Genomic DNA, 15,640 nt, shown 5'->3' with positions numbered 1-15,640 from the left:
ACGAGGGCTTGTCCATACAAACACTTAGCTTGCGGCAAGCTGGTGTATAAATCTATCCCGCTCTAGCTGCCACGCAGTAAGCATCCATGTGGACCCTGCCACTGTGCATTAAAAATCTCATAGTGGGCTTTAATCTCCTCCCACTTCAAAGTGGGGTAGATCAAAAAGCGTCAAGGATCTTTTATGGTATGCAGCAATGTCCATGCAGTTAGTGTGCAGCCAGCTAGTGTGAGGTAGATTTACATCCCTACTTGCTGCACACTAAGTGTTTGTATAGAAAAGCTTTAAGACTCACTAAAAGTCAATAGGACTTAGTCACATAGGAACCTAAGTCACTTTTGAAAACAGGACTTAGGATCTTTTGAAAATTGTACCTAATATCCTTAGCCCCAAGCTATTGTTACTCAGGATGCTGGACTCTTCCCCTTAGCTCCCATAGCCCCTCCGCAAAGAGGTGTTCTGAACTCCTGCTCTGCGAGCCCTGGAAGGGCTCAGATTCACAGTGTTTGGAGTTTGGGAACTAAAACCCTTCATGCCAGCTCCATGCCCATCCTGTAAAACTGAAACATGACATTTCTGTACGTTTTGCACCTTACAGGCCCATGCAAAAGGCCAGAGGATTTGAACCAAAGCAGCTATCTGGAAGAATCTAATGTCTCCTTAAGAAAGCTTTAAGAAAGCTGTAGGAAGCCCCAAGGGAAGCTGCTCTCCTGGAATTCCTCACTCAGTAAACACCCTGGATGAATGCTGCGGAAAGCTGATGATTAGATCTGCTGATTCAGAGCTGAAAGGATATAAAAGGCATTCTTAAAGAGCAACAGCACAAAGACCCGGAAAGTTAAGAACTTGATGTAAAACACAGAGCATTAAAAGATCAACAAAACGATCCTTAGTCTCCTAATGATACTTTTAAGTCAGTATTGTTATCATATAGCAAGCTTGGCAGCTCTCTCTTATTTAGTATTAGCCTTGGGGGAGAACCTTTAGCCCAATTATAGAACTCTAATATAAGCTTTCTGTACTCTACATTCCTTGGTGCTGAGATTAATTAGAGCTGATTAGCACTGTCCTGAAGACTTTAATAATGCTGGAAATATGATAATAAATTCATCCCATTACATCTTAATGCAAAACACAGTCTCCATCAGTAAGGCATACGGGTGGGGAAAGAAAGCACTAAGTGGCAAACTGTATTAACACCGCTGAGACAGGCTCAGGAATACGTATCAGATTTCAGATCCATAGCTGCCAAGGGTGCTGGGCAGGTGACTTACTAACTCAGCAATCTGTTTTGTTTGATAAGGACATCACAACCACATGATTGTTCCTAAAGCTGAGATGGCTACGCTTCCCTTAAAAAAAAAAAATCTTCTCCAAGTGCGTCGTGAACAGTCACTAAAATAAAGATACTCTTTTCAAATTACTGAGGTAAACGAAAGGAAGAAAATTGATCAGTTATGTCATTTCAGTAACTAGCACCCATTAAATTCGCTCTAGATGATGTATATGCTTCTTCTATACTTGCTGCATATTTACTGTACCATCTTATATACCCCTGTGGAACAGGGAAAGACCATGCCTTGTGCTACACTTGCGGCATGGATTTTTCAGTGCTGCTCAATGGTTTGTAATGTCCTTCTGAAACGGTCTGTCAGTCAACCATGGTGCAAGCATACTGCACAGTCACTGACACAGGAAAGCCATGTGAAACATTTATCAGAAAATATTTGTTGAAAGCTATTTTTGAAATTCACTGTGACCATGTTCATTGAGTATATAGATTCCCCTTCAACAAACCTTTGAGCTACCCTCGCATCATGGCAGTACACGGTCAGGCTGTTCAACAGAGACTGGGGGCTCTGAGGAGCTGAGCAGTAGCCAGCAGACCTTTGATCAATACAATCCACAAAAACCATTCTGAAAATGCACTTGAGAGAGGGACAATAGGAGTGCTACAGAGCTGGCAATATAGTGATTTATCTTACCCTATATGACAGGGTCAGGCCAGATGGCTACAGGAGAGAGATTTTTTTTTTTTTGGTTTCCCACGTTTATTGGAAATGTGACAGCACAGCAATGGATTCAGATAGCTCCTCTTGGTGTTTGGAAGTTAATGCCCACAGTGGGCTGCGTGACCTGCAGGTTGGACAAACTGCCAAAGTCCAGCAGCTTCAGCATTTACCTAGTATCTGGGTCAACTTCAGTGATCTCCTGGTCAAGGGCAGAGACCTCAGGGACATAGTTATCCCTCCTCTCTCTCTCTCCTCTTCCTGCAGTTTGATGGAGATACCTCTGACAGGCTCCCTCTGAATACGCTTCATCAGATGGGTGACATACCCAGCTATCTTGTTGCAAAGTTTCTTGCTAGGGATGATGGCAATCTCTTCACACGCCCGTTTGTTCATGTGGAAGTCATTCCTAGCCGGGTGTAGACTTTTCAATGACGACCTGGGCCATCTTTTTCATGGTCTTTGTTCACACACATCCCATATATTAGCCCCAGGTTAAGTAGGTCCCTTTTCCCTGGGTAAGGTAACAGGAGAGGTTCTAAAACAATCAGGAACTTTCTAGAAACAATTAAGGCAGACAGGCTGATTAGAACACCTGCAGCCAATCAAGAAGCTGCTAGAATCAATTAAAGCAGGCTAATCAGGGCACCTGGGTTTAAAAAGGAGCTCACTTCAGTTTGTGGTATGTGTGCGAGGAGCTGGGAGCAATAGGCGCAAGAAGTTGAGAGTGAGAAGGCGTACTATTGGAAAACTGAAAAGTACAAGCATTATCAGACATCAGGAGGAGGTCCTGTGGTGAGAATAAAGAAGGTGTTGGGAGGAGGCCATAGGGAAGTAGCCCTGGGAGTTGCAGCTGTCACACAGCTGTTACAGGAGCCACTGTAGACAGCTGCAATCCATAGGGCCCTGGGCTGGAACCGGGAGTAGAGGGCGGGCCGGGGTTCCCCCCATCCCTCCATCCCCCCCAACTCCCTATTTGATACCGGAGGAGTTGAACTGGACTGTGGATTCCACCAGAGGGGAAGGTCTCTGGCCTGCTCCCCAATCCACTAGGTGGATCAGCAGAGACTGCAGAGATTGTTCTTCTTCCTTTCCCCATGCTGGCCAGTGATGAGGCTAACTGAGTGAACGCCAGATTTGAGCCACGAAAGTGGCCAAACTGAGGGCTGCCGTGAACCTCTGAGGAGAGAAAATCCGCCAATAAGCGCAGGACCCACCAAGGCAGAGGAGGAACTTTGTCACACCATCTAGTTTTCTGTAGGGTCACTGATCACCATGGTATCACAGCACCTCAGTATCTTGTAATCAGCTTTTGGAATTGAGCATCTTACTAGCTATACATGTACTTCCACTTTATATGCACCGTTCCCAGCTTGGTAGAACTGTTTTCTAATCACTGCCTTACATTTTAACATTGAGACACTTAGTTCATTTAAAACATATCACATGGCCCTCATTGAGGACCACGTCTATTCCAAACACCACGACAACCCTGCTGAATAGGAAACAGCCAGGCTGTCACATGCCTGTTCCTGTCTCTTCATCTCTACTGTGAACAGACTGCGGGGTGGGAGGAGAGTGGGTGAAAGTGCCCAGCCAGCCTTTGACTCTACCACAGTAAATGGAAAGCATGCACAGTGCTCAGTCCCTGAGGTGTGCACTTATTGATGGAACAGGACAATTCTATTGCACACACGCAGGCTGCAGATTTCAAAGGCTCAATTTTGTATTTCAAGTCAAGCGCAGTGACTAATCCTCAGGGTGCCATGTACATGCTATACTTCAAATGTCAAACTACAGCTGGTTTGCAACAATACAGGGTAAAAAAAAGGGGTGGTGAGATTGTGTTTGGGGTTGTTTTGTTTTGTTTTTTGGAAGGGAAAAGCATTTTTCTCACATTTGTTTAACTAAAAAAATAAAAATAACTCAAAGGATTTTGCTCAAACTTTGAGAAAAACAAATCACTTCCAGGCAGAGACCAATTATGGTAAATTTCAACCCCAAATATGAACGTTTTGGAAAGTTATGAAACCAAGGGCTCCTATTGGGCATTTTTGTGCAATCTTAAAAATACTTAGCATGCACAAATGTGCAACTGCTATTATAAAATACACCCCAGCAGCAGCAGGCTAAAGCTATATGACCAGATCTTCAGTTGGTGTAAATCACCATAGTTTTATTGAAACCAGAGGAGCTGTGACCATTTATGTCAACTGAGGACTTGGACCAAAGGTCAACTGAACTCAAAGATATTTTTGCCACTGGCATCAGCAGAACCAGTTTTTAGAGGTATATGCATAGGTCCATGAATACTAAAATAAGGTTGAGTGTTAGGAATGAAGTCTCCATGAATCTAAATCAAAATACACCCCCACTGAAAGGTAAAATAATATTCACTTTGGTGCACAAGCGTTTAACCACACAATTTTCATTAACATCATCAACAGGACAGAAACAGCCAGTACTCTGCGATGTTTTCAAACCCCTAAGGATACTGCAAAAGCCATGTTCTGAAGTCAAAGGCCAGTTCTTCAGTTGGTGTAAACTGACCTAGCTCTGCTGATTTCAATGGAGATAGGCCAATTTACACAAGTTGAGGCTATAGTTTTTATGGTTTAAAGTACACTATCAAAAAGCCAGCTCAGTGTAATCTCTCTGTTATGCTATATTTTGACAGGCATTTTAAGCAGTATTTCCAAACAAAACCCTAATCCAAAACCCAACTTTTAATATTGTGCAAACTTTCCCAAAGACTCAGAGAATGACTAAGACTTAGTAATACTGGAAGGTGCAAACTAAGTACCTTGCATTCAAATCTGGCTGGGCTGAACAACAGCCAGTGTTGTATCCTTCTTGGGACTCATCCATGTTGGGCAGCTGTTGCCTCAGCTCCAGGAAAAGTCAGCAATCGGGAAAAAACAGTTTAGATTAGGAGGCTAAACCCAAATGAAAAAAGAAACAGTTTCCAAACATTGCTCCCCAAATGATTACCTCCTGCAGGCACAAAGCCTAAATTAATACAGCAGCACTATGGAAAGTACATCCCCCGCCATTCCATACTGGACCCTACAGAGATGTTAAACTGGACAAAGGAATTGCACAAAAGGCATGGGCAGAGCCATCACAAACTACTACAACTCCACCCATGAGATGCACCCAACGTATAGAGGAACAAATCTCCTCCCACCCCCTCAATAGGAAGCAGGATCCCACCCCAGCCACCCGCTCAGGACTGCACTTCATGGGTCTACGAACTTTGAAACCCCGACTTAACTTTCTCTGCTACTCCTCCTGCATCCAAAGGAAGAAGCAAAGCAGTTGCCTCCCCACCCGTGCTGCAAGGAACCAGCACACATCAAGGCTGTGTCTTCATTGCATGCTAAGCGGAGGTGAGGCAATCACAGGGTAAGTTAACCCGTGGTAGCCTAACCAATGCTAGCATGACCATATTAGGGTGCTCTCACACCTCATGTCCACGCTGGTGCTGTACCCGGCTACGACAAGCAATACAGACAATTGGGCACATATCCCAAGATTTCTAGCACAATACTGCACCGTGCCACTGCTCACATTCACAGGGTATTGTGGGACAGCTTGGCTGCTCCCTCTAGGAACTGTGGGAGGAAATGGTTTCCTGACAGGACCCAAGCTGGTATGCTGTTATGTGCCCTAGGGATGGATCCCACTCACCCCAATAACTGGGACTGACAGCTGCGGCCTTTTGTGGAGACAATGATTCTTTTTCATGCTAGATGCAATGCCCCTTACCAAAGCCGTTAGAGCGCCCCCTAGCTCCCAGATGTGAGTAAGCCGACTTTCTGCCTCTCTAGTGTCCCTTCAGGGGTCCCCTTCTTCTGGAGACTTGGCCCTACAGCCAAGATGCACACCATTGCAGCTCTTTCAGGGTACCTAAGTCCCACATCCAAAATATATACATCAACCACTGTACTGACACTGTCTACAGGACTTCTTTCTTGGGCTTCCCACAACATAAAACCCTAATTCAATTATTTCCCATTCTGAGTAACTCCTCACCAAAGTCCTGTTCCCATCTCTTAGTCCCTTCCAGGGACCTATTTTAGGCTGCCCACAAAGAGAGTGTCTCAGTTCCTTCCTGGCTCTTTTTGGGGCTTCAAGTCCTCCTCCTGTCCCCCTTCAGGCTTTGCAGGCTTTCTACTGAACCAGGAGCCTCAGCGTTGCTGCCACTCGGGTCTCCCATTTCCCAGCCTGCCTGTCTGTTCCTCTCTGAGGACTTCCTCCTTTATAAGTCTGTTCTCTTTACCAGGTGTACCAAGACCAATCCCAAAGAAGACCAGAAACACTCCTTACCCAGGGTTTTGCAAGGCTATCCTAACAAAGAACCTCTCCATTTCATCAGTTCTTTCATGGGTCCTGTTCCTTTTTACCTAAACTTCCCTGAGGAAGTGAGAGGGTTTGCCCTTTCAGGCACAGGACCCTGAACCAGCCCAGTGACAGGCATCTGGTGCACCTCACATACAACTAACCACCACAAAGTTTCTTGGGGAGTTGAGCAGTCTTGATGCTTTGGTGGAGGTATTTTTTAGGGCTGTGAAAAAAATCATGCAAAAGTACAGTAAAAAAAAAAACAGCTGCATACTAGTAGTGTCACTACTCCCAGTTTATTATGAAATACTGAACAAGTACCATTAGTATTCACTATGAGCAACCAACAGCTTTGATAGCGTCTATACTCATTTGACTTATTGCTTCAGTCCAAACCCATTTTTACACTGGACACTCGTTCCACTGAACTATTTATTCCTGGTAAACACAGAACAAATTCCACTCGTATAGCAAAATGCCTAGAACAAATGTTCTGTAGTTATAAACCTGGAATATTTAAGGTGTCCTAGAAAAAATTCCTGGGACACCATATGAAAAAGTGGGTCTGTCCCAGGAAAAACCAGGATGAATGGTCAATTTAGTCATAACAATAAGAAACAAATAGGATACACTTACTAGCCAACAGGAAATGCCAGCCCATCACCAGCTACCTCTGATGGTCCCAAAACACCCACCACCCCAGGATCTCAATCTCATGCTGATCGACATAAGATCTAAAGTCAGTAAGCCCCTTTGCCATCCACGACTTGCTTGACCTGGTCTTCATCACAGAAACTTGGTTGGTTGACACCAAGGACTGATATTAGTGTGCTCTCGCTCTCTCTTCCCCTTTGCCCCCCAGAATATTTGTCAGACACACAGACTTAGGGAGAACAAATCTGGAGGTGGAGAGGTCAGCCCATTCTTTTTCAGACTGAACTGTAGGGAAAGCTCACTTAAATCAAAACCCTTAACATTTGTACTGTGATAGGACCTACAAGCCAGTCAGCCAAGTCCAGGATCCATTGTGAGAAGTACTGTACAAATATACAGAAAATGGCAGTCCCTGCCTCAAAACTTAAAAGTCTGAAAAGTTTCAGAGTAGCAGCCGTGTTAGCCTGTATCCGCAAAAAAAAAAAAAAAAAAAAGAGGACTTGTGGCACCTTAGAGACTAACAAATTTATTTGAGCATAAACTTTTGTGAGCTACAGCTCACTTCATCGGATGCATACAGTGGAAAATATAGTGGGGAGATTTTATATACACAGAGAACATGAAACAATGGGTGTTACCATACAGACTGTAACAAGAGTGATCAGGTAAGGTGAGCTATTACCAGCAGGAGAGAAAAAACAACCTTTTGTAGTGATAATCAAGATAGGCCATTTCCAGCAGCTGACAACAACGTGTGAGGAACAGTAGGGGGGGGGGAAATAAACATGGGGAAATAGTTTTACTTTGTGTAATGACATATCCACTTCCAGTCTTTATTCAAGCCTAATTTAATGATGTCCAGTTTGCAAATTAATTCCAATTCAGCAGTCTCTCGTTGGAGTCTGTTTTTGAAGTTTTTTTGTTGAAGAATTACCACTTTTAGGTCTGTAATCGAGTGACCAGACAGATTGAAATGTTCTCCGACTGGTTTTTGAATGTTATAATTCTTGACGTCTGATTTGTGTCCATTCATTCTTTTACATAGAGACTGTCCAGTTTGACCAATGTACATGGCAGAGGGGCATTGCTGGCACATGATGGCATATATCACATTGGTAGATGTGCAGGTGAACGAGCCTCTGATAGTGTGGCTGATGTGATTAGGCCCTGTGATGGCATCCCCTGAATAGATATGTGGACACAGTTGGCAACGGGCTTTATTGCAAGGATTGGTTGCTGGGTTAGTGATTTTGTTGTGTGGTGCGTGGTTGCTGGTGAGTATTTGCTTCAGGTTGGGGGGCTGTTTGTAAGCAAGGACTGGCCTGTCTCCCAAGATCTGTGAGAGTGATGGGTCGTCCTTCAGGATTGGTTGTAGATCCTTGATGATGCGTTGGAGAGGTTTTAGTTGGGGGCTGAAGGTGCTGGCTAGTGGCATTCTGTTATTTTCTTTGTAGTAGGTGACTTCTGGATACTCTTCTGGCTCTGTCGATCTGTTTCTTCACTTCAGCAGGTGGGTATTGTAGTTGTAAGAATGCTTGATAGAGATCTTGTAGGTCTTTGTCTCTGAGGGGTTGGAGCAAATGCGGTTGTATCGTAGAGCTTGGCTGTAGACAATGGATCGTGTGGGGTGGTCTGGCTGAAAGCAGGGTTCTGGTATAGGGTGGTGTTTATGTGACCATCACTTATTAGCACTGTAGTGTCCAGGAAGTGGATCTCTTGTGTGGACTGGTCCAGGCTGAGGTTGATGGTGGGATGGAAATTGTTGAAATCATGGGGGAATTCCTCAAGGGCTTCTTTTCCATGGGTCCAGATGATGAAGTCATCATCAATATAGCACAAGTAGAGTAGGGGCAGTAGGGGACGAAAGCTGAGGAAGTGTTGTTCTAAGTCAGCCATAAAAACGTTGGCATGCTGTGGGACCATGCAGGTACCCATAGGAGTACCGCTGATTTGAAGAATACACCTAACAGGTGGATGAGAGAAGCAAATGGAAACACTTTTGCAATCTTGGTAGACTCTTCTATCAGCCTTAAAGATTCTTAGAACTTTCAGCATTGCCAACCCCCAGTAATCAAAAATCATGAGTTGGGCCCACACCCCAAAATGCCATATTGACTTAAAAATCATGAGATTTTTTTTTAAATAATAAATTAGGGTTAGTTTTATTTGCCTTTTGATTTCTGAGGCCTCATTCATGTCTTCAGACTTTCCTCCACAAAAGCTAGAAACATACATATTTAAAAGATGAACGCTGTGATTTTCATGTAATCACACAACTCCAGGAGCTGGGGCTCTAAGAAAAACCAGCAAATATCATCAGAGTCTTAATCAAATTGCAAAAGTTGGAAGCACTGAATTTTTAAAAGAATTTTAACAATATTTTCAAGTAGACAAATCTCTCAAAGTAAATTAAGCCTGCCAAATGGCATGTTTGCATTATCTAACAGTCAATAGTTGACTTACCAATGTTTAAAATGCATACAGTGATTTCTGTGAGGATCATTTGTGCCACAAGTAATCAGGGAACTCAACAGTCATTACAACAGATTAATTACCAGACAACCTTGCTCATTTGCAAAAATGAGTGGAAAATCCATTGTGGACTACTGTGGTTAGCTAAATGGATCTAAACCTTTAAAATTTCACACATATGAGCAAAGCAGAGAATAAAGTAAGGGCAATTGGAGTGGGGTGCAATTACCCCTCTTCTGTTAAAGGTAGAGGTAGAGGTCTACTCTGCCTGCTCTTCCATGGATCCTCCTTCTCTTGGGCCAATACAGAGAGCTCCCAGATCTATTTCAACCTACTTCCACCATTGTGCCAAAGCAATCCCTATATTAACCCTATCAATATAAAGATTACATAAATTATGTTAAAAAAACAAGTTGCAAAAGCCAGCATTTGAGAGTTGTGAAATGCCAGAATTAAGGTTTCCTGTGCCATTCAAGTACCCTTGCGCATAGGCATCATCATACAGTCTGAAAGGACATGATCACGTACTGTTTTTTTCACAGGACCCATCACATTGTATGTGACATTAATTCTGGAATTTCTAACTTTTGATCACTTGACTTCACACACTTTAACTTTCTTCTAATGGAGATTTTTGGATGTGATTTCTTCTGTTTTCTCTAAAGCTTTAAAATTGAAAAAAAATCCATATCATGTGGAATCTGGACCCCCACATGGATCAGCAGCAGAGCTGGAATCTTTGTATCCCCTGCCAAATTTCAGTTCCCTGCTCCAAGGCATGGAGCAGCTAGGGCTGTTCATTGAAGTGGTTTATAAGATTTTTTTTTTTTAATATGGGAAAAAATGTATTTTCCCTTAGCCTGGGTCTCAGAAATGACTGAACCATTTCTGTGGAAATTCCATCCTGCCCCCACACAACAAAAAAAAACCCCAAACAAACAAAAAAAAAACAACCCAGCTGCCTGAGGCAGACACCTGGCATAGAAAATCTCACATTGAACGGTTAACATTTGATGAAGTTATAAACCTCTGAAAAGAATATTTCACAATGGAAGTGTGGGACAGCCTTGAAATATAGGTAGTGTTGCCTATAAATAGAGTCAAAGGATTTTCATTCCAGCGAGTTTTCCCTACATGTGAGCCTGAGGGGGAATGGAAGGGCTAGTCCACCTCCAGATTTGTCCTCCCAGCGACTGGTGCTGAATAGCTTAAGCCTGGCTAGATGAAACGAGCTAATACCAGGGCCAGCCAGCCAAATCTTTGTGGTGCAGAGCAATTCAAGCAACTCATGAGTGATGATTGTGGATGATGAAGGGCTTACCAACCCTAGATTTCATGAGACTTCGATGGAGTTACAGTGATTTACTCCAGCTGAGGAGCAGACCCCCATGTATACAAGCATTGCAACAGGAGTCATGTGCAAAGTGAGTAGAAAAAGCAACATGTTATTTCTTGTAAATTAAGATGTTTCTTTAAGTTTCCCATAACATTTGTTATAACATGGGAATTTGACAAATTCCCAGAACTCTGACAAATCAACTGAAAAAGTCTAATTTCATTGTTGCTACTCTAGGTCTCTCTGTATCCATAGCAGAAATACTATCCTTTGACATATTTAAAAAGCGCACACACTCTTTCTTACAGCAGCACAATAAATCTCTCTCTCTCTCTCTGTGATTTTCAGGACCAGTGTCAACTAATGGTATTATATTTCCTCTCTCCAGCGTGGGAGGCATATCACTGTCACAGTGCACCAAGAAAAGTGCCACAGGAAATACATTCAATGGAAATTCTAAACTGAAGCACACATATGTCTCTTTCCATGGATTAGTGTTTATAGCAGAGTTGAAGCTTTGATTTTTAAATGAAAGAAGTAGATTTCTTGCTAGGGTGACCAGATAGCAACTGTGAAAAAATGGAACAGGGGGTGGGGGTAAGAAAAAGTCCCCCAAAACAGGACTGTCTCTATAAAAATGGTCACCCTATTTCTAGCCCTGCTACTTGCAAAGAAAATTCTCATGTGCAAATCAATGTAGGACTTTCTAGTGCAACAAGGAGACAAAATTAAATCACTTTGAGAGGTATGAACTGCTTCATTCATTTCAACTCTGAAGCCAAATAATAATTCAGATGTTAACACTCTTTTACCACTGACAATCATTTCAGTAGGTTCTCCCTGCTAATAACGTCACTTGCTGTGATAGGATTCAGTTGAGGGGGCAAGAGGTGGAAAATAATTTTCAAGCTACATATGAGTAAAAGTTCTATTATATATGTCATCTTTTTCTCCTTTTGGTCCTCAGCATAGGAAATATATGAGAAGAGTCAGGGCTAAAAGGGAGGTGAACACAGAAGATATTCTAAAGCAACTGGAATATCTCTGACACCTTAGAGACTAACAAATTTATTTGATCATAAGCTTCCATGAGCTACAGCTGAAGTGACCTGTAGCTCATGAAAGCTTATGCTCAACCAAATTTGTTAGTCTCTAAGGTGCCACAAGTACTCCTTTTCTTTTTGCGAATACAGACTAACACGGCTGCTACTCTGAAACCTGGAATATCTCTGGGGTTGGATTGGAAGCTTTTGTGAAGGGTGGGGGGAAATGATCTCTAGGGGGAAAGGACAGATCTTAGGGAAGTGATGGAAGACTATTTTCCCCAGAAAAGATAAAGCTCACTTATGTTAAGTCTAAGGGTAGGATTTTCAAAATTAGCTAGTGATTTTGGAGGCCTCAGATTTTGGTGAAAACCTTAGAGGCATAATATTCAGAAAATGCTGTGCACCTAGAGGGATCAAGTTTGACACCCAAAATTTGAGACACCTCAAATCACTAGCCACTTCTGAAGACCTTGGTCATTTGTTATTTGAAGCTAGTCGCCAAAGATAAATATAATGTATTGAACAGTTTATCAATGTATTAGTGTTTTATTTGGAAGGAATATACTGTAAAAAAAAATTCCAGATTTTCCAAAGTTGTTAATTAAATTCCAGGGGTCATCTGTTTGTTTGTTGGAGTTTTTTTGGAAGAGGGGAAGGAGAAGGAAATTCTGCAAGATCTGGAGGAATTTCCACAGATTTCCAATAACTCTAATCAGAACCTTTCTACACCAATAACATCAGCAATCTCACTGTACTGAACTAAAAATCCACAGTTGATTACAAACAAGTTTCAAGGACTCTCTCTATATGTGGCTGATTCTGAAAATTAGTTGATCATGCCACTGTACTTACTTAGAATAGCAGGTAACAATGGCCCAGTGTAGCAAACTCTCTCGGCTTGGTTTACCACTGCATTACTCCAGTTTTTTTGCCAGTGTAATTCCATTGAGATCAGATGGAAAGATTGATGTAAAACTAGAGTAACAAAGTGGTGAATTGGGCCTATTGTGTCTAAGATAACATAAGCTCACAGCAGACAAAATGGGTGAACACACAGCCAGAGATGTATAAATGTGTTCATCATTCATGATGCATAAATTTATTCATATCGCAACTCTTAAGAGCCCCAGTTGTGGACCACGCCTCCCTTCTGCTAGATGCTTTACAAACACAGAACAAGAAGATGGTCTCTGCTCCCAAGAGTTTACAGTCTAAGTGGAGTTGATTAGAGATTAATGACATTCAAAATGGCTACACGATACATAAATAAATGCTTGCAAATGTTGTCTCAGCACCTTAATCTACACCTTGGAGTAGAGCATTGGTAAATGAGGAATACAGATGACAGAGCAAAGCACCTTGCTCTTGGTTGTGCTATGTTGAAAGGTGCTGTACAAATGCAAAAGACTATTGTGTAAGCAAAGCCATAACGTTTGCTACAATATCATGAGCCACTGCCTGGAAATACCATTTAACAGCGCTGATAGTCATTTCTAAGTAACCATACAACCACCACAGTGATCAGTTGCCTCTATGCTGTTTCAATTGTATGAGACAAATATCACATGAAGGACAAGAGGGAGGCATGTCCTTATCTTCTAAGGTTTGGGAAGCACAGGTCACAATAATAATTCAACAATATTTGATATTCAAATTGAATATCAAAATGATATTCAAATATCCAACAATAATTCAAGTCAATGGAAAGACTCATTGGCTTTGATATTCATTAGTCATTATATCAGACCCATAATTCTGCCTCTAGCTATAAGAATGAGGTAACTTCAGGTTACTATGGCCCTGAATTCAGTAGGTCTGGATCAGGCTGTTAATGAGGATTAGATCATCAGGGTCCTGAAAACCCATGAAGCAGATCCTAGGCATGCAGAATCCAAGTTACTGTTAAAAAATCTGCTAAGAATTATGATTCAGTATCTCTTTAGTCACTTAGAAGATACAATTCATGACATCCACCCACATACTTTCACAGAGTTAATTGGGATTTTAGCTGCATGGAACCCATTAAAATCACTGAGAGGTCACATAATGCATAGGACTGGCAGAGACCTTGTGGGTCAAGTCCAGTCCCCTGATATCACAAGGAACCCTGTGATACAATCCTGTTCATAAATGTATTAAGCTAGGTCTTAAAACTAGTTAGGTTATTTGCCTCTTCCCCTCCCCAGATCCTCTGATGCTTAGAAACCTTCTTCTAATTTCCAGCCTAAATTTATTCATGGCCAGTTTATACCTGTATGTTTTTGCACCAGCGTTTTCCTTTAGTTTAAATAGCTATTCTCCCTCCCTTGCATTTATCCCCCAGATGTATTCACAGAGAGCAATCACATCCCCTCTCAGTCTTCACTTTATTAGGCTGAACAAGTCAAGCTCTTTTTAAAGTGGGAAACCTTAGCTTATCATGGAAGATAGGCTAAGGCCCCATGCAAAATTGTAGGTTTTGAGGCTAGTGATTAGTGTTGATGGGCAAAGGAGAGTTTTCATTTAACCTCATTTCAAGCTGTCCAATAAACAGCATGGTCCCATTAGAAGACCGTATTACCCCTGAGACGAAGACTAAGCCCTGGTCTACACTACAGGGTTAGGCTGAATTTAGCTGCATTAGGTCAATTTTAAAATGAATGTGTCCACACAACCAACCCCGTTCTGTCGACTTTAAGGACTCTTAAAATTGACTTCTGTACTCTTCCCTGGTGATGGGAGTAGTGCTAAAATTGACCTTGCGGGGTCAAATTTGGGGTAGTGCAGATGCAAATCAACAGTATTGGTCTCCGGGACCTATCCCAGAGTGCTCCATTCTGACCTCTCTGGACAGCACTTTGAAGTCCAATGCAGGAGCCAGATACACAGGAAAAGCCCCGGGAACTTTTGAATTTCATTTCCTGTTTGGTCAGCGTGGCGAACTCAGGAGCACAGGTGACCATGCAGTACCCGCAGAATCACAAACGAGCTCCAGCATGGACCGAAAGGGAGACACTGGATCTGATTGTTGTATGGGGAGAAGCATCTGTGCAGGCAGAACTCCAATCAGAAAGAAGAAATGCAAATATATTTGCCAAAATCTCACAGGACATGTTGGGGAGAGGCTACAACAGGGATACACAGCAGTGCCACATGAAAATTAAGGAGCTGAGGCAAGCCTACCCAAAGACAAAGGAGGCGAACGGTTGCTTTGGGTCAAGCTCCAAACATGCTGCTTTTGTGATCAGCTGCGTGCCATTCTAGGAGGGGCTCCTACCACAACCCCACCACTATCCGTGGACACCTGCAAGGGGGGGAGTCTCACGCAAAAGGGGGGAGGATTTTATGGATGAGGAAGAGGTGGCGGAGGAGGAGAATGCACAGCAGGCATGCAGTGAATCCGTTCTCCCAGCAGCCAGGACCTTTTCATCACCCTGGAGCCAATACCTTCCCAAGGAGGGATCCCCAACCCTGAAGCTGGCGAAGGTACCTCTAGTGAGTGCACATTTGTAACTACAGTACGGGGTTTAAAAACAATAGTGTTTAATGTTTGATTTGCCCTGAAGAATTGGGATGCATTTGCAGCCAGTACAGCTACTGGAAAAGTCTGTTCATATGTCTGGGGATGGAGCAGGAATCCTCCAGGGACATCTTCATGAAGCTCTCCTGGAGGTATTCTGGAATCATTGCAGCACAAAGAATGGCAGCAAATGGTCCTGGGTTTTGGTCACATTCAAACATTCAGTCTATATCTCTCTGTGTTAGCCTCAGGAGAGTGATATCATTCAGGGTCAACTGTT

At 42.7% G+C, this 15,640-nt stretch overlaps 1 protein-coding gene and 1 pseudogene across 3 annotated transcripts in view; both read right to left on the bottom strand.

The window, feature by feature from the left end:
- The window catches only part of LOC119861924 (glypican-5-like), a 652,536-nt gene that overhangs the window by 614,292 nt on the left and 22,604 nt on the right, over nucleotides 1-15,640 (bottom strand). The gene's annotated exons all lie outside the window — the stretch shown is intronic.
- On the bottom strand, nucleotides 2,027-2,490 carry LOC119861926 (annotated as a pseudogene).

The sequence above is a fragment of the Dermochelys coriacea genome, chromosome 9 (assembly GCF_009764565.3).
Source record: "Dermochelys coriacea isolate rDerCor1 chromosome 9, rDerCor1.pri.v4, whole genome shotgun sequence".
Classification (NCBI taxonomy): domain Eukaryota; kingdom Metazoa; phylum Chordata; order Testudines; family Dermochelyidae; genus Dermochelys; species Dermochelys coriacea.
This window is presented reverse-complemented; position numbering and strand designations above follow the sequence as displayed.